The sequence below is a fragment of the Felis catus genome, chromosome B3, assembly GCF_018350175.1.
Source record: "Felis catus isolate Fca126 chromosome B3, F.catus_Fca126_mat1.0, whole genome shotgun sequence".
Classification (NCBI taxonomy): Eukaryota; Metazoa; Chordata; class Mammalia; order Carnivora; family Felidae; genus Felis; species Felis catus.
In genome coordinates, this window is record NC_058373.1 from 80,089,052 (window position 1) to 80,116,472 (window position 27,421).

The 27,421-nt window shown below is 36.4% G+C and overlaps 1 long non-coding RNA gene across 10 annotated transcripts in view; it reads left to right on the forward strand.

The window, feature by feature from the left end:
- LOC111560863 overlaps positions 1–27,421 on the forward strand; it is a 103,538-nt gene that overhangs the window by 18,152 nt on the left and 57,965 nt on the right. For all 10 annotated transcript variants that reach the window (XR_006599484.1, XR_002743031.2, XR_006599482.1 and 7 more), the window contains one exon: positions 15,327–15,445. This is a non-coding gene — a long non-coding RNA (uncharacterized LOC111560863). The remainder of the gene's footprint in view (positions 1–15,326; positions 15,446–27,421) is intronic.

A 27,421-nucleotide genomic window follows, 5' to 3' on the forward strand; every position in this document is an offset into this window, starting at 1 on the left:
TAAGAAACCCATCACTCTCCAAGCTCATGCACAAAGACTTCATTTTTATAGACATGATTTTCTTCCATTCATTTCCTTATACCTCTATTCTACTTTAATGGCACTGTTCATTCCAGTTCCCATACCCCCCTTTAAAAATGAACCATACTCCCTAACTCATCCAGAAAGACCTATAGCCAGCACTAGGTTGAAAATTTCCAACATCTACATTTCTGTGAGCCTCTATACATAATCTGGCTCAGTGTAAACCTCTTAAGTGAAATGCTCTCCTGGAAATAAAACCTGCTCTCTATGTTCTTCTATTTTATTTCAAACTCAATACAAAGCAATGGTCCCCAAAGAAAAGTTATGCTGGAGTTAGGTTCACACTACTTCCCTGAAATGTAATATGAGATTTAAACACAGATGATATGACTGGTTAATAAATGTCACCATTGAGTGGCTTTGTTCACCTAATAATATCATTCAGATCATTATAAACAAATTGAAGGGGTTCTTATGTGAAACAAACACGGCAGGACTTATTCCTGCGAAACACAAGACCAAGGCAGGGCAGCCAATCCTAATGGCCTTCAAGAAGGGGCAAAGCTGGCGTGCAGCTTTGTGGTATCCCGGGAGGATTTTATTTCCAAATATAAAATTCATGCCATGCTCACAGGCAGAACCTTAGAATAGTCATAATGATCTAATGGCAGCATTACTATGGAAGGCTGCTACTAATACTTTGAACCACTGCCGTTCTATACAGATCCAGGGATATGATTTCAAAGCTCATGTGGAATGAAGGCTGCCCCAGCTGAAAGCAATCCACCTGAGTAAAAAAGAGAAGAAAGAAAAGAACAGGGCAGAATGCAACTGAAGCCCACAATTTGGGATTTCTAGGATGGGGAGGTCGGAGTTGGTTCTTTGATTATGGGGTTTCTTTTATTATTGTTGTAGTTTGAAGAAGGAGTGGCAAAGAAAGAGAAAATGTCTCTAAATTGGAAGGCATTGCCTGACTCTGACTTTTTGAATTACCTCTAACTTAAAGATTATAATGTGTTTATTTCCTCATCTAAGAAGAGAAGGATAGTAATTGCCTCCCTCACCCTCATGCTCTTTTCCCTCTGCTGTCAAGGGAATAAGAGCTTATTGATGACAACTCCCTTGTGCTCAATCTTGCTTCACCACTGACAGCAAAAATAAAAGAAATAGCATATTAACTGCAAAAGAATTGGGAACCCCTATAAGTCCGACCTAATAAACATCCAAGAACTGTTGGGTCTGTCGCTTGACTTTTGGACAAAAATAGCTGTTGTTGTATTTCTAGAAATCAAGGGAAACATCAGATCCTTTGCAAACAAGAAAACTGCAAAACAGTCAAGTGCCTGTATTTATAGGTAACATTCACTGTTTCAAAGCTAACCCTGAAATTCTCATGGAAAGAGGTTCTGACAGACCTAACAAGCCTGGAAAAAAAAAAAAATATATATATATATAATTTTTAAATGCTGCTAAAACTTCCTTTCATTCCTTCAATAATTTACAGTTAGAATTCATAATTTTAGCAGTATTTCTCACATATAATGCCAAATTTGGAAACACCTGTTTAAATTATATTGTAGCGTGTTTAAGACACATTGAGTCTTTGGAGAAAGGTGCTGTAGAAATCTAATAAATGAAAGCTCATTTTTGAAACTTTATAAAAATACACGCATTTGAATTCATTTTTAGCTAGACAATCTCCTTGGCAGGTAATATGTAGAGATCCCATATGCCTCAGATTTTAAGGCTGTGGAGTATGGGAAGAAAAAGGTCATGGCCTAAAGAAGTTCATTCTGAGTGGAATAGTTCTCAACAAAAATCCAAGAGGAATGCCAATTTTGGCCTTGAAAATGCATTCACTTATGCTATTTGGAATGTGAAAGAAATTTGAAATATATAAAAAGTAGAGTTATAAAGGGCAGCTGGATTCAACCACATGGCCAAATTTGAATCAGCAAACTGACATTCTCTGAGATAACACACATTATGTCCTTTAAAATTAAAAAAGGAAAACAAGAGCCAAGTATCATTACTCATTTGTTATTTTGTGAGCTAGTTCAACTCAAGAATACATAATTTTCTGGTTATAATGCAAACTAAGGAAGGATGAGAGCCAGATATAAACAATCTCCTCCTTCTGGAGTAAAATATACAGCTATCCAGGGATTCGACATGATTATGAAGACAGACGCTTTGATTCTTGGATGCTATAGGACCTGGCCTGGCAACCTATAAGTTTATAATCAGAGAGGTAAAGATGAGTCTAAGAGATATAAAAAATGTAAATAAAATGCTTTGTAGTGAGCTAAAGTGGGGTTGAGTTTATCATAACCAAAGTAGGGTGATGCAGAAGGTGCAGAAAAAGGTTTCACCAGAAAACCAGTGTAGTATCATCTTAGCTAAAATACGACATTTGAACTTTTACACAGAAGCATGAGTTTCTAGTGCATTAAGCTTTGGAATTATATATTGGACAAGTTCTTACCCTTATTTTTAATTTTTCTTTGATGATTTTGTTGACTATTATGTATTACCAATATATATATAGCATGTGATTAATATGTGTATTTTGCAGAGATGTTTTATTTAAGCCAACTAAATAATGTCATTCATACATAACTTCCAAATTTAGGACAAATATAGAAATATTTTTTATGCTAATGTCATTTATTATATTGAAATTGCTCTGATCATTTAATTTCCCTGTTTGCTAGAGTTGGAAACAGTTTACATACCACACCATAAATGACTTGGTCTTCCAGTATCTTATTTTCTTATTCTAAAAGTGTAATATGAGATTGAGGGCAAAGTTGGGAAGATGACAGTAAGAGGACCCTAAGCTCACCTTGTCCCATGGATACAACTAGATAACACATCAGCATAAGTAACCCAGAAAATGACCCAAAGACTGGCAGAACAAACTCCACAACTAAAAATAGAGTGGGTACGAAGGGCAGAGACTTGGGGTGGGGAGTGGGAGATCCAGGGGCATGGAGAAGGGAGAGAAATAGATTATAAAACTGGAGAATCCACATGGGGAAGATGAACTCCCTATAACATTTTGCTTTGAAAGTGAGAGGGGCTGAATTTCGTGAGTTCTTACAACCAACAGGACTTAAAGCCTGAGATTTTAGAAGTCAGTGGACTCAGATCTGGAAGAGCCCAGAGGGTGAGAGGAAGCAGAGTTCCCACCCTTAAAGAGACAGCACAACAGTCTGAGGAGATAAAGCCTAGAAGCAGCATTTTGAAAAATACCTGGGACATACGGAAGGGAGAGAAGTTGACTCATTTTGGAGCACATCATGGAGTGGCAGGAACTGCTGAGGAACTTCTCCAGGAACAAAGGAACTGGCTGACACCATCTCCCTTCCCCATCTCCTAGCATAAACACATGGCCAACTGCAGGAGCCACCTCTACGCCAGCATTCACTATCTAACTTTCTACATCAAGCCTCACCCCCTCACACTTTGGTGGATCCACTCTTCCCAGTCACTTTTGCCTCAGTCCCAGTGCTGTGGGCTTCCTCCCCCAGAAGACCTGTGCAAACCTTGCCAACACCTTGTCTCCTGACCTGCATGCTTTGTGAAGCCTCAGTCCTCATGGTGGTGGGGGGGGCAGCTGACAGTGCTGAAGCCTGAGTCACACCTTGTTAAAATCGCATGCTCCACCCCATCTGGAGACCAAACACTTTGCCACAACAGGCAAAGAGAGCCTCTGCATGCAGCTGGACTGAACGAAAATTTGATCAGGACGATGACCTATGCATGCAACACACATAGGAGACACCCCTTGAAGTACCAGCTTCTGAGGAACATGGTATACCACACTGCAGGGCACTACAGGACCTCTTCTTCATAAGGCCATTGCTTTTAAGAGCTGGAGACATAGCTGACTTTCTTAACACAGAGAAACAGACACAGAGAGAAAAATGAAAAGACAAAGGAATATGTCCCAAATTAAAGAACAGGACAAAACCACAGCAAGAGACTCAGCAAAAAGGATATAGTAATATGCCTAATGGAGAATTTAAAGTAATGATTATAAAACTACTCCCTGGACTTGAGAAAAGAGTGGAGGACATCAGTGAAATCCTTAACAAAAAGATAAAAAAGAACCAATCACAGATGAAGAACACAATAAATGAAATTTAAAAAATATACTATATGGAATACAGTGACCCCAAGACCAGTAATGGAAAGTAATCAAGCTGGGCAGGTGAAAAAAAATTATCAAGATATGAATAGACTTAGGGAAGTCAGTGACCATCAGCATTATAGGGATCCCAGAAGAAGAAGACAAGTTAAAGGGGGGCAGAAATTTTATATGAAGAAATAATAGCTGAAAATTTCCCTAATCTGCAGAAGGAAACAGATATCCAGATCTAGGAAGAATAGAGATCCCTAAACAAAATCAAGCCAACAAGATCCACACCAATACACATATTAATTGAAATGGCAAAAAGTAGTAATAAAGAATTTTAAAGCAGCATGAGAAAAGAAGACAGTTACATACAAGGGAAACCCCATAAGTCTCTTAACAGATTTTCAGCAGAAACTTTGTAGGCCAAAAGGGACTGGAATGATCTATTCAAAGTATAAAGGAAAATATCTACAGGTAATAATATTCTATTTAGCAAGGCTATCATTCAGAATAGAAGGAGAGTTAAAAAGTTTCTCAGACAAATAAAAGCTAAAGGAGTTTATGACCACTAAACCAGCCTTCCAAGAAATGTTAAAGGGAACTCTGAGTGGAAATAAAAGACCATAAATACGAGTAAGCAAAGCAGTAAAAATAAATATATCTATAAAAATCAGTCAAGGGATTCACAAAGTAAAAGGATACAAAATATGACACAATATACCCTAAATATGGGATTGAGGTGAGAGGAATAAAGAATGGGTTCAAACTTAAATGACTATCAATTTACTATAGACTGCTATGTGCATAAGATGTTATATCCAAACCTAATGGTAACCACAAATCAAAAACCAGTAATAGATATGCAAAAAATAAAGAAAAAGGAACCCAATATATCACTAAATAAAGCCAGCAAACTATGAGAGAGTAAAAGCATAAAGGCTCAGAGAAGAACTACAAAAATAACCACAATATGAGTAACAAAATATCAATAAACACATACCTATCAGTAATTACTTTGAATGTAAATAGATTAGACATTTCAATCAAAAGACGTAGGGCAACAGAATAGATTAAAAAACAAGACCCATCTGTATACTGCCTACAAAAGACTAATTTCGGACCTAGGAATGCAGGTAGATTGAAAGTAAGGGGATGGAGAAACATTTATAATGCAAACGGATGTTTAAAGAAAGCTGGGTAGCAATACTTATATTGGACAAAATAGACTTTAAAACAAAGACCATAACAAGAGACAAAGAAGGACACTATATAAAGGGGACAATCCAACAAGAAGATCTAACAATTGTAAATATTTATGCACCCAAGCTAAAAGTACCCAAATACATAAACCAGTTAATAACAAACATAAAGAAACCAATTGATGGTAATGCAATAATAGTAGGGGCTTTAACACCCTACTTACATCAATGGACAGATCATCCAAACAGAAAAACAATAAGAAAACAGTGGTTTTTGAATGACACACTGGACAAGATGGATTCAACAGATATATTCAGAACATTCCATTCTAAGACAGTGAAATACACCTTTTCAAGTACACACAGAACATGCTTCAGAAAGTATCACATTATTAGACCACGAAAGAAGTCTCAACAAATTCAAAAGGATCAAAATCATATCATGCATCCTTTCTGACCACAACACTATGAAACTACAAATCAATGACAAGAAAAAATCTGGAAGAGCACAAATACATGGAGGCTAAATAATATGCTACTAAACAATGAATGCATCAACAAGAAATCAGAGAAGAAATCAAAAATTGCATGGAAACAAATGAAAATAAAAACACAATGGTCCAAAAATCTTTGGGATGCAGCAAAAGCAGTTCTAAGAGAGAAGTTTACAGCAATACAGGCTTACCTCAAGAAACAAGAAAAATCTCAAAAAAACTAACCTTTTTAATCTAAGAAGGCTAGAAAATAGGAATGAACAAAACCTAAAACCAGCAGAAGGAAGGAAATAATAATAAACATTAGAGCATAAATAAATGATATAGAAACTGAAAAACAATAGAACAGATCAATAAAACCAGAAGCTGGTTCTTTCAAAAGATAAACAAAATTGATAAAGCTCTAGCCAGGCTCATCAAAAAAAGAGAGAGAGAGGACTCAAAATCAGAAATGAAAGAGAAGAAATAGCAACTGACACAACAGAAATACAAATGATAGTAAGAGAATATTATGAAAAATTATATGCCAACAAATTGGACAAAGTCCTAGAAACATACCCTACAAAAACTGAAACTGGTAGAAATAGAAAATTTGAACAAATTACCAGTAATGAAATTGAATCAGTAATCAAAAAACTCCCAATAAACCAAGATCCAGGACCAGACAGCATCACAGGGAAATTCTACCAAACATTTAAAGAAGGATTAATACTTATTCTTCTCAAACTTTTCCAAAAAATAGAAGAGGAAAGAAACTTCCAAATTCATTCTATGAGGCCAGCATTACCCTGATACCAAAACCAGATAAAGACACCACAAAAAAGAACTACAGGCCAATATCTCTGATGAACATAGATGCAAAAATCCTCAAAAAAAATATTGGCAAACCAAATCCAACAATACATTGAAAAAATCATTCACTATCAAGTGCTATTTATTTATGGGTTGCAAGGGTGGTTCAGTACTTGCAAATCAATCAACATAATACAACACATCATTCAGAGAAAGAATAAAAACCATGTGATCATTTGTCAAAGCATTTGACAAAGCACAACATCCATTCATGATTAAAAAAAAAACAAAACACCTCAACAAAGTAGACTTAGAAGGAATATACCTCAACATAATAAAGGCCTTATATGAAAACCTACAGCTAATATCATAATAAATGAGGAAAAACTAAGAACTTTTCCCCTAAAGCCAGGAACAAGACAAGGATGTCCACTCTCATCACTGTTATTCAACATAGTACTGGAAGTCCTAGCCACAATAAGTAGACAACAAAAAAGATTTAAAAGGCATCCATATTGGTAAGAAAGAAGTAAAGCTTTCACTATTTACAGATGTCATGATACTATAAACAGAAAATTTGAAAAACTCCACCAAAAAACTACTAGAACTGATAAATGAATTCAGTAAAGTCACAGAATACAAAATCAATGTACAGAAATCCATTGAATTTCTATACATTAATAATGAAGCAGCAGAAAGAGAAATGAAGAAAACAGTCCCGTTTACAGTTGTACCAAAAATAATAAAATACCCCAGAAAGTAAATCTCCCAGAAAATAAAATGACAAAGAAATGTGTAATAGGAAATAAATGAAAAAAAGTTAGAGGTCTGATCCAAGACGTCTGTATCTAAGTTCAAAAAGAAAGAACAGGGATGCCTGGGTGGCTCAGTTGGGTAAGCTTCTGACTTCGGCTTGGGTCATGATCTCACAGCTCGTGGGTTTGAGCCCCGTGTAGGGCTCTTGCTGACACCTCAGAGCCTGCCTGCTTTGGATTCTGTGTGTCTCTCTCTCTGCCCCTCTCCCGCTTACACACTGTCTCTGTCTCTCAAAAATACATAAAACATTTTAAAAATTAAATAAAAAAAAGAACAGAGAAAATAGAGTAGAATTGCAAAAAACAAGAAATTTTTTCCAAATTGAAGTAAGTCTAAAGGTGGAAAACAGCAAAATGAATAACAACAAAAAAACTCACATGAAAGCACATTATCCTGAAATTTCAGAACAATGTGAGTATTAATGCTACAGAAAACAATAACTTTATTAGAAAAGAAACACAATCATGATTTTCTAGTTGACTAATTATGGCATCTGACTGGAAGAGACAACATAGATCTGCCAGAAAGTTTGCTTTGCATCAGCTCAGGGGTTAATACTGCCACAGGTGTCTATACATTGCAACTTCCTGTCCTCTCTTACTAGCTGGTAGTCAACTGTCCTGATTAACTAGACAACATAGTGAGTCAGCTGATGTTTGATATTCAGCATTTTAGGAGTATCAATGTATGATGTATGAAAGCATGAGTCATATGCTAGATGACTGTTGTATGGAAGTTGAAGATGGTCTGTAATAATAACACTAACATTTATTGAATTCTTACTATGTTCCAAGTGTTTTCCTTGCTTTATCACTGAAAGTGAACCTTATCTATCATCAACTCCACTTTACAGATAAAGAAATTGAACTTTAAAGAGACCAGGCAACTTTCCCAGGTTGCTAGGCCTCGGATTAGAATGCAGGCAGTGTAGTTTCAAAGTCTGTGCTCTTCACTGTTGTTCTCTTCTACCTAAATACATACTTAGAGAAATACTGAAAGGGATAGAAATTTGGGAAATCAGGGTGGAAAGAAATCTCCTCTGGTGGAGGTTGTAGTAGAATGAAGTGAACTAATGCCAGACTGCAGGAGTCAGGAGGGATAGGAGGCAGATTTGTCAAAATTGAGAACTGGTGTGATTTTGTTAATGATTCATTTAACTTATGGAGAGATGCTGATAAACTTCTTTACTGAAGAAGGCAAGAACATTGGCATCAAAATGGATCTTCTGAGACTCTCCCTTCATCCCTTCCGTGTCTTTTTACTACCATTTCTTTCACTTCTCATTCACTTTAATCACCAGGCTTCCCATTACAAGCAGAGAAATCCAAGCCTGGCTTCTCTTCTTTGAACTTTTCTTCGCTTCCATTTGCCCACAGCAGTCTTGGCAACTAGGCACAGTGATGGCAACCTGAAGGCAAGGAGGACCTGGTTCCCCCTCCCACCCCCGGCCTCATTAAATATGGTGCAGTTCCTACCAAGAGGGCTGGGGGTGGAGGCTGTGTGGGCAAAAGACAAAGCTTCCAAATGTTCCTGTAAATATTCATAAAAACATGTCAGTGTTGCTAAACCCACAGCAAATGATAATCATCCGTCCCCCTACACCCTGAATCCTTTTGCTGTTAATCCTTTTGTCTGCCTTGAAATCTTACCCACAATTGTTTCTTCCTCTATCCTTGTGCATTTGAATTGCTGCTAGTGACCCCAGCCTTTGCAATCCTTCATGAAAGTCTGTGGTACCCTTTTAAAAACAGTAGTCCTCTGTTGCCAGCAAGAGATGTAAATGACATACGCCATCCTAGGGATGTTGCTTCGTCTCATCTCAATTCCTTGCTCTTGGGGAACACAGCAATTATTCTGCCCAGGAACTGATGGGGATTTCTGAACAACCTGGCACATCTAAAACATTTTTCTGACTCATTGAGCTGGCATATACTGCTAGATCAGCACTGGCCCTGCTCCACACAGCCTGTCACCAACAGTGGGTGTTGTTGTAAGCACTAGTTTTGATTGTGGCAAGATGGGCTCTGTGACTCTCCTCTTGTTCTGTTGAGTTCAGAAAAGGCATCTGGACTCCATTCACATTACATTTGACAAGAGTCCAAAACCTAAATGAATGTTGCTAATAAAGAACTGTAAGGAAAAAACATGTTGAGAACTACTGAGTGTATTCAACACATATCAAGCTTAGAGCAGGGGGGATAGGGAGGAGAATAAATGCACTGGGTTAGGATCACCAACTGGAGGGCAAGCGCTCTGGGCTCTGTTCCTGGCTCCATCCAAGAACTGTGCCTCAGATTGCCTTCTTTAAATTGAGAGTGCTCAAAAGTGCTTTATGATGCAGAAGAGACTACATGTAACCTTGCATATGTTTAACTCTGCTGTTGGTCAACTAAGTTTCAAATGAGCTAGTATTAATTGAACAACCACTCTGTGCCTAAGTCAGTGGCTGCCAAGGGTGGCTTTAGCCTCTGCATAATCTTTACTGGCTCCTTCTCTCCAAATTCTTTGATCTGGATAACTGGCATGTCCTCTGTCTTTTATATAGTACATTTAAACTTGGCCTATGCCCAGGTCCCTTTTTTCTTACACTGGCATATTTCTTGTGTTTCAAACTATCTTGGTCCCAGAAGACTTAACCAGCACAGAAGAATTTATTTCTAAATTGGTCAGAGTAGGCTGAAAAATTTTAATACATGTAAACTTAAACTGTATGTCAATAAACCCCCCATTGAACAATGATTATTTTCTGTCTAAATATGAATTATCTGCAAACTATACATAACCAGAGTAAATGAGGAAACTTTTGAAAGAATATCTTAAGTTTTATGAGGGTTGCCTAGATGATTCAGTTGGTTGAGCATCGGACTCTTGTTTTCAGCTCAGTTCATGACCCAGGGTCTTGGGGTCAAGCCCCATGGGATTCTCTCTCTCCTCTACCGCTCTGCCCTGCTCATGCCTGTGTGTGTGCGCTCTCTCTCTCTCTCTCTCTCTCAAAAAAAAAAAAAAAAGAATATCTTAAGTTTTAGGATAATTATTAAATTCCTCTTTCAGATAACATTTAGCTAAAATAAAATAAAATGATGGATTCTAGATAACCTTAGATAATCCTGATAAAAATTATATGATCTATATATGAAACATTGCTTGTCTTTATGTTATCTAATATAGAGGCAATATGCCTGGCTCATTAAAAAGTGCTTTCACATTCACTGTTATTCAACGTAGTATTGGAAATCCTAGCCTCAGAAATCAGACAACATAAAGAAATAAAAGGCATCCAAATCAACAAAGAAGAAGTCAAACTTTCACTTTCACAGATGACATGATACTCTATGCGCAGACGACATGATACTCTACATGGAAAATCCAAAAGACTCCACCAAAAACCTGCTAGAACTGATCCATGAATTCAGCAAAGTTTCAGGATATAAAATCAATGCACAGAAATCTGTTGCATTTCTATATACCAATAATAAAGCAGCCGAAAGAGAAATCAAGGAATTGATCCCATTTACAACTGCACCAAAACCCATAAAATACCTAGGAATAAACCTAACCAAAGAGGTGAAAAATCTATACACTGAAAACTATAGAAGGCTTATGAAAGAAATTGAAGAAGACACCAAAAAATGGAAAAACATTCCATGCTCATAGATTCAAAGCACAGTGTTAAAATGTCTATACTACCCAAAGCAGTCTACATATTCAATGCAATCCCTATCAAAGTAACACGAGCATTCTTCACATTACTAGAACAAATAATTCTAAAAATTGTATGGTACCAAAAAAACCCTGAATAGCCAAAGCAATCCTGAAAAAGAAAACCAAACCTGGAGGCATCACAATTCTGGACTTCAAGCTATATTACAAAGCTGTAATCATCAAGACAGTATGGTAATGGCACAAAAACAGACACTCAGATCAATGGAACAGAATAGAGAACCCAGAAATGGAACCACAAACATATGGCCAACTAACCTTTGACAAAGCAGGAAAGAATATGCAATGGAATAAAGACAATCTCTTCAGCAAATGGTGTTGGGAAAACTGGACAAGTGACATGCTGAAGAATGAACCTGGACCACTTTCTTACACCATACACAAAAATAAACTCAAAATGGATGAAAGACCTAAACATAAGACAGGAAACCATCAAAATCCTAGAGGAGAAAACAGGCAACAACCTCTTTAACCTCAGCCACAGAACTTCTTACTCAACATGTCTCCAGAGGCAAGAGAAACAAAAGCAAAAATAAACTTACCAAGATAAAAAGACCTCATCAAGATAAAAATCTTCTGCACAGTGAAGGAAACAATCAGCAAAACTAAAAGGCAACTGGAAAAATGGGAGAAGATATTTGCAAATGGCATATCATATAAAGGGTTAGTATCCAAAATCTGTAAAGAACTCACCAAACTCCACACCCAAAAAACAAATAATCCAGTGAAGAAATGGGCAAAAGACATGAATAGACACTGTTCCAAAGAAGACATCCAGATGGCTAACAGACACATGAAAAAATGCTCAACATCACTCATCATCAGGGAAATATAAATCAAAACCACAATGAGATATCACCTCACACCTGTCAAAATGGCTAACATTAACAACTCAGGCAACAACAGATTGTGGCAAGGATACAAAGAAAGAGGAACCCTTTTGCACTGCTGGTGGGAATGCAAACTGGTGCAGCCACTCTGGAAAACAGTATGGAGGTTCCTCAAAAAACTTAAAAATAGAACTACCTACAACCCAGCAATTGTACTATTAGATGTTTATCCAAAGGATACAAAAATGCTGATTCGAAGAGACACACGCACCCCAATGTTTATAGTAGCACTATCAACAATAGCCAAAGTATGGAAAGAGCCCAAAGGTCCATAGGCAGATGAATGGATAAAGATGTGGTATATACAGATATACAATGGAATATTACTCAGAAATCAAAAAGAATGAAATCTTGCCATTTGCAACAATGTGGATGGAACTAGAGGATATTATGCTAAGTGAAATTAGTAAGAGAAAGACAAGTATCATATGGCTTCACTCATATGTGGAATTTAACATACAACACAGATGAACATAAGGGAAGGGAAGCAAAAATAATATAAAAACAGGGAGGGAAAAAAAGACATAAGAGACTCTTAAAGAGAATAAACTGAGGGTTGCTGGAGGGGTTTTAGGTAAGGGGATGGGATAAATGGGCAAGGGGCATTAAAGAGGAGACTTGTTGGGATGAGCACTGGGTGTTATATGTAACTGATGAATCATTAAAATCTATTGCTGAAATCATTATTACACTATATGTTAACTAACTTGGATGTAAATTTTAAAAACAATAATAATAAAAGTGGCATCACATGAATAAGAAGAAAATATTCCCAATGAATATTTTAACTGCTTTGTTCAGAGAAATTTTCTCTATCTAAATTTTTGCAGAAATATTATGATGCAGGCAAGGTATCTATATGTTAAGACTGTTTAGTTTTAGCTCATGACTCTAAGACTTTAATCAGTTCAGTTTAAAGATTAGGAAAAGTAAATAAAAGCTATAAATTATCTAATGTTGCTGTTGGTGGATTATTTCATAGTAGATAACCATGTCAACAGTTTGTCTACTCCACAGGTGAAACACTGGGCCAGGAATTTAGAGTTGTAATTTGTCAAGCAAACATCTAGTATACAGTGTTGATGGAACATATAATAAAGTATTAATAATGCCCATATTATTTTGGGGTAGTAGAAGACTGCCCTTTTTGAGTATGGAATGTCTATACTTGGATCTAGCCATGTATAAGCACATCTGAACAAGTAAGGATTGGAACACAGCATTCATAACATAACGACGTTCAAATATCTCTATAGGTAAAAAGTCTTCATAAAATTGGAAAAATATATTGGCTGCCTTAAAGGGGGGAATAGTAATGAGTACAGTTGCATATGTGGTAAGTTCCAGGCACTGGTGAAGCAGTCAAGCATCAAGGACCCTGAAGTAGCTATAAAGGTAAAATTATAGGGTTGAGAGATAGATTTGGGATTCAGCTACTGAAACCATATGAGTTGAGCTCCTAGAGAAGGAGCATACACAGGAGAGAACAGGGGTCCAAGGCCTGAAGCTTGTGGGACTCTTGTGACTACAAGTCAGGAAGGGAAGTTGACAGAAATGTGGAGACAAGTCAGAGAAGATGATAATTGAAGAATGAATCTCATATTTGGATTAAAGCAAATCACTCATTTAGATAATCAGCTATTAAACCAATATTTAGAGTGCTTATTTGTACCTGCACCTGTGCCAGGAGCTGGAGATATAAAGGTAGAAGGATGCATGTCTTGCTTTTTAGTGTTGGAATAGAAAACTAAGCAATATTATATAAGATGATAATTGTTTCTATTATGAGATACTCACAAATTACATGGAACTTTTCAGGGATGTCTTCTTCAACCCTCAATTCCCTCCCAGTTAACCAAATTTCCTCTCTCCATCACAGCCAAATTTTGACATTTGCTGTTTCCATTTCTTTACTTCTTATTCCTCAACTCACTCTAGGGTAGCTCTTGCAGCCACCACTCCCCCAAAGTTGCTTTCAAGTGTCCCTGCTAAATTCCAAGGTAATCTTTAGTCCTTATATGCTTGACCTCTTGTCAGAATTTGATATCCTTAATCATTCTTTCTTTTTAAAATACTTTCTTTCTTTGGCTTTGAAGGCAACACATTCTCTCTCACCTTATTGGCCAGTTCTTTGAAGAACTTCCTCTACACCATAAATATCGGGGATCCCTAGAGCTCTATATTCTTTTTTTTAAGTTTAGTTATTTATTTTTTAGAGAGGCGGGGAGGGGCAGAGAGACAGAGAGAGAATCCCAAGCAGGCTCTGTCATTGCAGAGCCCAATGTGGGGCTCAAACCCACAAACCACAAGATCATGACCTAAGCAGAAATCAAAAGTCAGATGCTTAACCTACAGAGCCACCCAGGCGCCCCTCTCTTCTTATGATGTGTACCCAAATTAGTTCCTCACCATACTAATCATACTTCATGTTATTTCATTGTCTTTCCTAACACTGTAAACTTTGTGAGGCCAGGATTATGTCCCTGCTCTATTTCCAATGCTAGCCCCATGTATGACATGAAGTTTGTGCTTAATAAATATTGACTAAATGAATAGTGACTAACTCTGAGAATCCTTTAAAAGTCATATTTGAATTGAGACTTAAAATAGTAGGAATATCAAGAAAGTAGATGGTAAATGATTAGAGACATTTGTGGAGTTTTGAACAGATGAGTGATATACCAAGATTTGAAAGTTGGATCACTCCAGTGGCAGTGTGGGAATAGATGGGAGAAGAGGATTCAGGACAACTGATATTGCAGTAGTTATAGTAAAGAGGCCAATGGCTATAGAGATAAATGAAAGGGGAAATGAATGGTTCAAAACATAATTAGGAGGTTGAACCAATAAGCCTTAAAGATGAATTGGCTACAGGAAGTGACAGAGAGGAATCTTGGATGCCTTGGATTCCTTCACTAGCATAGGACACATAGGAGAAAAGAAATTGGGGAGAAAAGATTAGGACCCAGTGAGATCTAGGTTTTTAAGGGTTCCATTATGGGTGCAGAAGTTAGAATACATTATAAAGTCTAGGAGTTCAGGAACCATGTCAGTTTAATCACATAGTTCATCCTAATGTTGGTGCTTGAAAAATTCCTTTGATGGTATTGATGGAATACCACATTGCCAATACTGCATTGCAGTTCCATCTAGGGGATCCCCCTTCTACAAAGACGTGTGTTTATTTACTCATCCCAGTGGGGCTTTATGACTAGGTTGCCCTTTAGATGAACATTATCTATTTTTGCAGATGCTGTTTCAAAATTGATTAGTTCTCCAACCCGCCCACTGAAATCATCCAACCTATTGAAGAAGCAGAATGGGATGTGGATTATAGGGTTTCAGATAACACCAAGTCCCTTGTGAAAGGTATGTTATTTCATTGCTTTGTTCTGCTTTTGGAAGAGTGTAGCTGTGTTTTCTTTTCTCCAACTGTATAGGTCACAGCAATTTTTTTTTCCACCGGGAATTACAAGCTATAAGGAAGATTTCCAGAGTAGAATCACAGTCTCACACAAATGCTAAATGCAACTAATCAGGGCCTGGAAGGTACACAGAGGGTAATTAGTAGGTTATATTTGGGTCAGTACTAAGGTCATTTATGAGATACTACAAGAAAAAGACTGTTTGCCTTTCTGTAGAGAAAAATGGAAATACATTCATTTTGTGCACTGTAATATATGCATTAAAATGGGTTAAAGGCATTTTTGGTAATTTCACATGTATATGTATCTCCGTATGTAAGATGATTTTAAAGCACAAACTGAAACGTTGTACTCTATTCATAATGAGAGTATTAAAATTGGTAACAAGGAATTGCATAAGTTTGTCCACTATGCTATAACTAGTGTCAGAATTGACAAAAGGGGATGTTCATTCTTAACATAGTAGGCTTCTGCTACTAAAGAGATAGATACTTATTTGGTAGTCTTAAAGCCTTCACTGTACAACTATCACTAATGAATTCATAATAATAAACCATGTCATATTTATAGTAGATCTTAGTTCCATGGCCTGTGTGGGCTTTTCAGGGCTTCCCTGACTACTGTGAACACTAAATGAGAGAAAATAATGTTAACTCAAAGTGCAAATGTAGGATACACATTTAGGAATCATGAAGACAGTGTAGGATTATCAAATTGGTGAACTACAGGAATGGACTAAAAAAAAAAGACATAAAATCTCTTCTTCACATACTCATACAAGTTGATCTCATTTTCACCCATTGTTTTAACCACCACTCTAATGGAACACATTTCTCCTCACTTTCTCTCTCTGGGTCAGACCATCCCTCTTAAAGTACAGATCCACAGATCCAACTGCCTTCTATATCTACATCAATTTCTGTCTAAATCCACAACTTTATCAATATCTTTTTATTCCAGTGTTCAAAGTTAAGCTCATTATCTTCTCCCATAAACCTCTCCTTCCTGCTGAGGTTTCAAATAACCCAAATGTTTAGACCTGGGTATCACCCTCCTTTCCTCTCTCTCCTTCACTGCTTGTGTATAAACAGGCACTTCTTAGAATAACTTGGACTAGGGGCGCCTGGGTGGCTCAGTTGGTTAAGTGGCCAACTTCAGCTCAGGTCATGATCTCGCGGTCCGTGAGCTTGAGCCCCGTGTCGGGCTCTGTGCTGACAGCTCAGAGCCTGGAGCCTGTTTCAGATTCTGTGTCTCCCTCTCTCTGACCCTCCCCTGTTCATGCTCTGTCTCTCCCTGTCTCAAAAATAAATAAAACGTTAAAAAAATTTTTTTAATAAAACAAAGAATAACTTGGCCTATAAATATCTATGGAGACAATTCCTTTTATTCCCTTTTGTCAGTCTTAATTCAGGTCTTCATGATTTTTTCCCCTAAATGATTCTAATAATCTCTTAATGGATCTCTCAGCTTCAGTGTTTTCTGATCTTCTCTCTTTAATTCATTCTTTGAATCTCTACCAGAGTGTTTTAAAATACAAATCTGGCCATGTAACTCCCCTCCTTAAATCCTTGATCTGTCTCTCTTGCCCTCAAAAAAATGACCCTTAACTTCTACCTCTCACATAAAATAAAAGGCATCAACCATGAACACTCTTTTTTTTATGTTTATTTAGTTTTTTGAAAGACAGTGTGAGTAGGGGAGAGGCAGAGAGAGAGGGAGGCAGAGGATCTGAAGCAGACCCCATGCTGACAGCAGGGAGCCTGACACTGGGCTCCAATGAGAGATCATGACCTTAGCCAAAGTCAGATGCTTAACTGACTGAGCCAACCAGGTGCCCCAAGCATGAACACTCTTAACTTTATTCACCTCTTCCTGTGTGCATATGTATTTTCACTATTCCTATCTTTGCCTCCTTCTCACCTTCCTTATTTCTGGCAAAAGCAAAGTTCTGGGCCTGTGATCTATGTCTCTTTTCTCCCTCCCCAGGGCTCTCAGACCATCATTTGTAGCCATTCTCCTCATTCTCTACTTCTCTGCTGCCTCATTCCTCTTAACATACAGACATGTCCAAGTTTCCTTGATCTTAAACAAACGAAAGTCATCCCTCAGATGAAACAAGGCCAAAACAGAACTCACCATTTCCCCATAGCACCTGTAGTTAACTGTTTTTTGTCCTTCAAAACAGAGCTCAAGCTGTACTCCCCACTCCAGCTCTGTGCTATTATATCATCTTCAATATTTACCTATCAAACACTTCATATATCAGAGTTAACTATTTATTTGCTTGTCTTGCTTATTAGACTGTGAGCTTCTTAAGTGTGAAAACAGGTATTATATCATTATTATCAGAAATTAATTAAGTAATGAGTATATATGTCAAAACATAATCTCAGGTCTGGACACTATTATTTTTATAAAGTTTCTATTTTTAGCTCTCATTTGTCAGAAACTAAAGTTAATCAATCGGGTTTTTTACCCATTCCCCTACTCCCTAAAGAGTTGTGTATAGATTCCAGGCAGGTTATAAAGTACTGATGCTGGTGGAGGTAGGGCATGGGACATGTCTGGTCCCAAGTTGCCCAGGCTGCATCTCTGTGATTCCCCATTCCTGCCTGGTCTCCATTTAATGTACATTCAAATGTCTGCACCTTCCTGATCCAGACAACAAACCGACCTGATTTCTCTCAACTACTTTCTTCTCTCAGGAGACATGTAACTGGAATTTCTCTTGTTCCTTTTCCATCCTGAGATTAGGACAGGGGTTGAGCACTGAGTAGGACCTCATCCCAGGAAATACCAATTTCTTAGCTTTTTCTTGCTTTGTCTCTCTCTCTCTCTCTCTCTCTCTCTCTCTCTCTCTCTCTCTCTCAATCTGCCTACCAGAAACAGCTGTTATCAAGCTGGCTTTGACCTTTGCTTCTAAATCTGTTAGCATAAACTTTATGCCCTGAGTATTTCAGGGGTTAGGTCTTTGAAACTCCAAATCCTAGTGTATTAGTCCTGATGCTTTCTACTGGAAAAGAAAAAGAAAGAAGGAAAGAAGGAAAGAAGGAAAGAAGGAAAGAAAGAAAGAAAGAAAGAAAGAAAGAAAGAAAAAGAAAGAAAGAAAGAAAGAAAGAAAGAAAGAAAGAAAGAAAGAAAGAAAGAAAGAAAGAAAGAAAGAAAACCCAAAACATAGCCTCCATAATGAAAAGCTTTAATGATCTCATATAAGAGGAGATTCGGGGGTAGGGGGCAATTCTTGGTTTGGTTCAGACCAGCATTGTCAATGATTTTTCAGGTTTTTTCCTTCTCTCTGTTACTCCATCCTCTGTATGTTGGCTTTTTTCTCAAACTTGTTTGAGACCTCATGGTCTCAAGATGATTGTCTTTCTTATCATTAGGGAGGAATATTTATCATACTTTTTTTATTTAATTTTTTTAATTTAATTTTAATTCCAGTGTAGTTAACATACAGTGTTATATGTTAGCTTCAGGTGTACAATATAGTGATTCAACAGCTCCATATGTTACTCAGTGCTCATCAAGATAAGTGTACTTTAATCCCATTCACCCATTTTACCATTCCGCTACCCAGGTCTCCTCTGCTAACCATCTGCTTGTTCTCTATAGTTAACAGTCTGGGGTTTTTTTATTTCTCTCTCTCTCTCTTTGTTGTTCTTCATTTGTTTTGTTTCTTAAATTCCACATATGAGTGGAATCATATGGCATTTGTCTTTCTCTGGCTGGCTTATTTCACATATCATTATACACTCCAGATCCATCCATGTTATTGCAAATGGCAAGATTTCATTCTTTTTATGGCTGAATAATATTCCATTGTATGTATAAATAGATATAGATGATACAGATATAGATAGATATATAGATAGATATATAGATATAGATGATGTAGATACCACATATTCTTTATCCATTCATCAGTTGATGGACACTTGGTCTGCTTTCATATCTTGGCTATTATAAATAATGCTGCTATAAACATAGGGGTACATGCATCCCTTTGAATTAGTGTTTTTGTATTCTTTAGGTAAATACCTACTATTGCAATTACTGGATCATAGGGTGGTTCTATTTTTAACTTTTTGAGGCACCTCCATGCTGTTTTCCAGAGTGGCTGTGCCAATTTGCATTCCAGCAGTAGTGCATGAGTGTTCCTTCTTTTCCACATCCTCACCAATACCTGTGTTGTTGATTTTAGCAATTCTGGCAGATGTGAGATGATATCTCATTGTAGTTTTGATTTGCATTTCCCTGATGGTAAGGGATGATGAGCATCTTTTCATGTGTCTGTTGGCCATCTGTACGTCTTCTTTGGAGAAATGTCTGTTTATGTACAGAAATCTGTTGCATTTCTATACACCAATAATGAAGCAGCAGAAAGAGAAACCAAGGAATTAATCCCATTTATATTTGCACCAAAACCATAAAAATACCTAGGAATAAATCTAACCAAAGAAGTGAAAGACCTGTACTTTGAAACTATAAAACACTGATGAAAGAAAATGAAGAGGACACAAAGAAATGGAAAGACATTCCATGCTCATGGATTAGAACAACAAATATTGTTAAAATGTCTATACTACTCAAAGCAATCGACACATTTAATGCAATCCCTATTAAACTACGAATAGCATTTTTTATAGAGCTAGAAGAAACAATCCTAAAATTTGTATGAAACCACAAAAGACCCTGAATAGCCAAAGCAACCTTGAAAAAGAAAAGCAAAGCTGGCGGCATCACAATTCTGGACTTCAAGTTATACCACAAAGCTGTAATGATGGTACTGGCACAAAAACAGGCACAGAGGCCTATGGAACAGAATAGAAAATCCAGAAACAAACCCACAATAATATGATGAGTTAATCTTTGACAAAGCATGAAATAATATCCAATGAGAAAAGGACAGTCTCTTCAAGTGTTGAGAAAACTGGACAGCAACATGTCTAGAGATATTTTAGAGTGAAATAATAAAAAGCTAACTCAGAGTGATTATTCAGAAATCCAGACTTTTCTTGAGGAGACCCCCAAATATCAATATTCATAGATCTTTTCTTAGGAACTGGTCTCTTATCTTCTGCCAGGCATATATACACCTGGCAGCCAATATTACTGGAGCTTAGCAACAGAAAAGGCTGAGTAGGTCTTCTCCCTTTCTATTATAAAAACTTTTATTCAGACTCTGTGCTTTCAGTGAGTATCTCACCCCAGCATTCCACTGTGCTTAGTGTGCCAAAGTCCAAACGCTCTCTGATTCAATTTCTCTAATAAATAAATAATGTAATATCATATGTATATACAAATAACATACAGGTGGCGTTATACTATCCACATTACTCTGTCTTACTCCTTTGCTTTAAAGACTTGTCACAAATACTATTCCGTGTCAGTACACATAGCTCTAACCTCCACTAAGGGTATCTGTTGCCCAAAGGCATCATCCTTAAAATGAAAATTGAGTATGAAAATCAGGTTACCTCTTTAAGCAAAACGTCCCAATCAAGTGAAAACTCATTTGCCTAAAATTGGTATGTGATCTTCAATAGACCAGTCACATCTGACATTATCTTAAACAAACAATAAAATCAAGATGCGTCATAATTTATGTTATTTATGTTCTCATTAATATCATTTACATTTAAGTTCATCCATCCCTACCACCTCTCCACTACTCCCAAAATCACTACACTTTGAGAACCCAAAATTTTTTCATGAAAAATCCAGTGAATACCCGACCCACATGCCTCTATTTTAATCCAAATATAGATTTCTATGTAAAGTAACAATGAAAAAAAATTAAGTAGGGGGAGGTACAGACTATATAAATGTCTTTAAGCCTGTTGATTAAATGTTTAGCTAAGTAAAGACTCCCTCTCTTCCCCCTCCCCCTCCCCAAAAAAAAGATTCCCTCTCTCCCTAAAACAAAAGAGTAAAAGCAAATTCCAATGTTTCTAAAAAAAAAAAAAAAGATGTCTCATTTTTGCAATTTTTTTTTCTGAGGGGTTTTAATGGGGGTGTTTGGCTGCAGTTATTAGAATCCACTCTCGCTATGTTAAGCCAGTAATTAATATATTAAAAGACATTAGGTTACTTACCAGGGAAAACTAGAAAAACAGACTTGAGGCTAAATGGTCTAAAGTTAAAAAGATTGCCATTGCACCATCACCCTGCCACTTCTTTGTCAGGAGTTTACCCTGACAACACTGATGTCCCCTAAAGCAGGACACCTTTGACACAAGTGAACAAAATGGAAGCTATTCTATTTTGTTGCTCGTTTCTAAATTAAAGTGCCTGAGGATTTTTTTTTAATAGTAAGAATGGTAAGCATGTGTATTAAATGCTTTTTAAGTTAGGCTGTTCCCAGTGCTTTACAAGTATGAAATCATGAATGCAAACATCATCTCAGCTCTCATCTTTAATAAAAAGTTGAATTATTCTTCTTTTAAAATTTCTTTATTTTCTCCTTTCGTTTTTGTAATTTTTTCAGCTTTAGTAAGTTGTAAATTGATAATGCAGTAAACTGCATAAAATAGAGGTATATAATTTGATACATTTTGACATATGTATACACCTATAAAACCATTACCATAAAAAGATCATGAATGTATCTCTAGCCCCTAAAACTTTCTCTATACCCTGTGTAATTCATTCCGCCTCCCTCATATTTCCCTGTGCCAGGCAATCATGAATCTATTTTCTTTTGCTTTAGTTTTCATTTTCCAGAATTTTATAGTTATTCTTTAGTTATATAGAATTTTATAGTTATTCTATAGAATTTTATAGTTATTCTTTTTTATCTGGATTCTTTCACTCAACATAGTAATTTTGAAATTAATCCATGGGATTTTATGTATCAATAGTTCATTCCTTTTTATTTCTCAATAGTATTCCATTGTATGGATATAGCATATTACATTTATCCAGTCATTGTTGTTGTATATTTGGGTTGTTTCCAATTTGGGCCTTTACAAATAAGGCTCCTATGGATACTCATGTGCAAGTCATTGTGCAGATGTACGCCTTCATTTCTTGTGGGTAAATACATAGAAGTAGAATGTCTGGGTAAGTAATATATGTATATCCTACTTTTTAATAAGTTGCCAAATTGTTTTCCATAATCACTACACAAGTTTACGTTAGCATAAGCAGTCTATAAGAGTTCCAGTAACCGCAGATTCTCATTAACAGCTGACATGGTCAGTATTATTAATTTAAGCCATTTAACTGGGTGCTTATTATAGTTTTAATTTACATTTCCAAATTGATTAGTGATGTTGAGCATATATTTGTGTGTTTAACTGCCATTTCTATATCTTCTTTGATGAAGTGTCTGTTCAAATATTTTGCCATTTTTAATTGAGCTATTTGTCTTAATATAATTAAGTTGTAACTTTTCTTTGTATATTCTTAGTATAAGTTCTTTGGCAGATAAATGTTTTGCAAATATTTTCTCCCATTCTGTGGCTTGGATTTTCATTTTCCTAGCATAGTCATTCAAAGAGTAAAAGTTCTAGTTTGTTTTTCTTTTGTAGTTTGTGGTTTTTGTGTAGTGTTTATGAAATCTTTGCCAAATCCAAGTTAACTAACATTTTTTCCAATGTTTTCATCTAGGAATTTTATAATTTTAGCTCTTATATCTTAGATCTATGACCCATTTTGAGTTAATTTGTGTATATAGAATGAGATCATGGTAGAGGTTCACTGTTTTGCATAAGCTATCCTGTTCTAGCACCATTTGTTGAGAATATCATCCTTTCTCCAGTGAATTTTCTTAGTATATTTGTCAAAAATTATTTGACCAAACCTATTTAGGTCTATCTATGGAATCTCTATTCTATTCCATTGAATTATATGTATATCTTTGTACCTATGCCATCCTGTCTTGATTATTGTAGCTTTATAATAACAAATCTTGAAATCAGATGATGTTAGTAGTCAAACTTTCTTTTTCATGGTGTGTGTGCATGTGTGTGTATTTGTGATTAATTTAGGTTCTTTGCATTTCTATAAAATTTTAGAATCAGCTTGTCAAAAGAATGCTGGGATTTTAATTCTGATTCCGTTGAATATATGGATCAACTTGGGAATAGATGACATCTTAATAATGTTGAGTCTTATGATCCATACAGTAAACCTATCTATTGATTTAGGCTTTCTTTAGTTTCTCTCAACAGTGTTTTGTAGTTTTCACTGTACATGTCTTATACAAATTTTGGCAAATTTATCCCTAAGCATTTCATATCTTTGATGCTATGATGAATGTTTTGGGTTTTTTTTAATGTTTTATTTTTTGAGAGTGAGAGTAGGACAGAGTGAGAGCAGGGGAGGGGCAGAGAGAGAGGGAGACACGGAAGCTGAAGCAGGCTCCAGGCTCCAAGCTGTCAGTACAGAGCCCAACTGGGGGCTCGAATTCACGAGCTGCAAGATCACGACTTGAGCCAAAGTTGGACACTTAACTGACTGAGGCATCCAGGCACCCTAGTGGTACTATTTTAATTTTAATTTTAATTTTAATTTAATTTAATTTAAATTATTTTAATTTAATTGTTTACTACTAGTATATAGAAATACAATTGGTTTTTGTATATTGACCTTGTATTCTGCAACTGTTCTAAACTTACTTATTAGTTCTAGTAACTTTTTTGTCAATTCCATAGTATTTTCAACATAGATCCTCATGTCATCTGTGAATACAGATAGTTTTACTCTTCCTTTTCCAGTTTACATACCTTTTTTTTTTCCTTGCCTGACTAGAATTTCTGGTTCAGGGTTAAAGGAAATTGGCAAGGGACCTAGGAATTCTAATTTAGGTGGGCAGAACTTATAAGTTAAGAATTTTCCCAAATACGAAATAAACTACCTAAAAGGAGATGGAGAATCATAAATATGACAATCACTTCAAGAGAGGAGAGATGGGCAGCGAACAATAAAAGGAGAGTCAAAGAAATAAACCAAAACAAACAAAAATAAAAAATACCTTTGCCAGGGCACCTGGGTGGCTCAGTCAGTTGAGCGTTTCACTTCTGCTTAGGTCATGATCTCGTGGTTCATGGGTTTGAGCCCAGTGTTGGTCTCTGTGCTGACAGCTCAGAGCCTGAAGCCTGCTTCAGGGATTCTGTCTCCTTCTCTCTCCACCCCTCCCCCACTTGTGCACGTGCTCTCTCCCTCTCTTTCTCTCCCAAAAATAAGTAAACATAGGGACACCTGGGTGGTGCAATCAGTTAGGCTTCCGACTTCAGCTCAGGTCATGATCTCATGGTCCCTGAGTTCAAGTCCCACATCACATGCTGTGCTGCCAACTCAGAGCCTGGAGCCTACTTCGGATTCTGTGTTTCCCTCTCTCTCTGCCCCTTCCCCGCTCATGCTCTCTCAAAAATGAATAAATGTTAAAAAAATTTAATAAATAAATAAACAAACAAACATTTAAAAAATGTTTAAAAATACCTTTCCCCTCCAACTTTTTTTCCAGCTTGAGTCTTTCTACAATAGATTAAGAAAATGGGCCCAACTAGGAGGTTAAAAATACAATGCTAAAGGTGAAGTAAACTGAACGACACATGTAAAATTTATTTTTCCAGGAACATTGAATTAATTTCTCTCATAAGCATCTATGACACTCAACAACTGTTAATTCACTTTACTGCTAATTACACTACAATGAACAGTTTTGATTTTGTGCATTGTTAGGCTGTTTAACATGTTTGAGAGTCTCTGGTTGAAGAGTGCCCCCTCAAAATTCGTGTCCATCCAGAATCTCAGAACATGATCTTATTTGGAAATAGTCTTTACAGATGTAATTAGTTAAAATGATCATACTAGATTAGGGTGGGTCCTAAATCCAAAGACTAGTGCCCTTATAAGAAGGCCATGTGAAGACACATAAGGAAGAAAGCCATATAATGACAAAAGCAGAGATTGAGTGATGTAGCTATAAGGAAGGAATGCCAGAGGTTGCCAGGGAACACCAAAAGCTAAGGAAGAGGCAAGGAAGCATTTCCTTCAGAGGGAGCACAGCCCTGCTGATACCTCGATTTTGGACGTCTAGCCTCCATTACTGTGACAGAATAAATTTCTGTTGTTTTAAGCTAGCCAGTTTATAGTACTTTGTTACAGAACCCTCAGAAGCTAATGCACACATGGTACTGAGGAAGTGGGCGCTCCTATAATAAATACCTAAAAATGCAGAAGTGGCTTTGGAACTGGGTAATGGATAGAGGCTAGAAGAATTTTGAGATGCTTGATAGAAAAAGCTTAGATCACTGTGGGGAGAAATGGTTAGTAGAAAGATCGACATTGAAGGTGATTTGATGAAGTCTAAGAGGAAATGAGGAATATGTTTTTGGACACTTGAGAACTGACGACCCATGTTATAAAGTGTCGAAAACTTGGCTGATTTTTGTTCTAGTGTTGGGTAGAAAGTAGTACTTAAAGCAATGAATTTGGATACTTACCTAAGATTTCCAAGCAAAGTGTGAAAACTTCAGGCTAATTTCTCCTTACTGCTTGTTGTGAAATGCAAGAGGGAAAAGATATATTGAAGAAGGAAATTTTAAGCATAAGTTACCAGCACTTGATGATTTGGAATATTCTCAAACTACCCATAGAGCAAAAGATGAGAAAGGGTCTTCTGGAGAGAACACCAATGGTGTGGCTAAACAAACTCTTGGTAAAGAGATTAGACATACAACTAACTCATGGATCTAAGCAACCATCTCAACAGAAGTCCAGAATGAAGATGGGTTATCCAAGAAAGATTTGTAGAAGACCCTCTTGTGTGATATCTTGGATCCCTATGAAGTACACAAAAGACCAACAAGGTTTTTGAGAATGTTATATCAGCAGAAACACTACCAACTTGGATTAAACAGACATCACTGGAAGGAAATGAAGGAAGAATTGATCCAAGGTAAAGCCATGGATTCAGGAGGCATCCTTGAACCCAGACGTGGAACATGAAGCTATAGATGACTATTTTCAGGACTTAAAACCTAATGTAATTTGCTATGCTATTGCTAAGCACTGGACCCTAGTGGCAGTTTTCCATGATGTATTCCTTACTAAATGTATTTTGTACAGGTTTGTGATATATGGGCATTCTCAAGTATAGGCTCCAACATTGGTCTTTTTTGCAAGTGTTGAAGTCTAGTGTTCTTAAGTAAGTATTCAGTAAAGGCAAAATGGCAGTAATTTATATTATCTTATATCATATCACATCATATATTTATGTTATATTATATCGTATCATATTATATCATATATACACATATATTATACACACACACACATATACATATATAACTGGGCTCATTCTTCATTGGGTTTATCCTTAACTCAATTAGCCAGTGTCCAAATTCAGTATATTAATTTTTATTAGAGGTCTCTATTTTGATCTATTTATAAAATTAAATGCTAAATTTTTACCTTTTTTAATATGTTGATAACTAAGCAATTTTACATGGTTTTTGTGGAAGTCAGATGAGACATTTGATTTATTCTGATTTTGTGTGCATGTTTATCAGATAATACATAAGTTATGGCTATTAATTACATGCTGTGTCTTTAAAAAAGTATTTTATCGGTTGAGCTAATTGATAAACACTATGTCAGCACATTTATTTAAGTTATTGATTAGATGAATCAGCACATTTATTTAAGTTATTGATTATTAGATGAATGAATGATAAGGTCAGAACTAATACATGTGATAACATGAAAAAATGAAAAGGGAGGAAATCAGCATCTCTTTTATCTAATTTATTCCAAAACAATATTTTCAAAACGATGCCTGATTAAATAGAACTAAAACTTAGAAAGATGCATTCAAAGGGAGTTTGGAATCCAGGTTCCTGACACAAACAGGCCAAACCATTTAAGAAAATTAGTGTTTCTCCAAAGAGATAAGCCATGACAGTTTGATCGT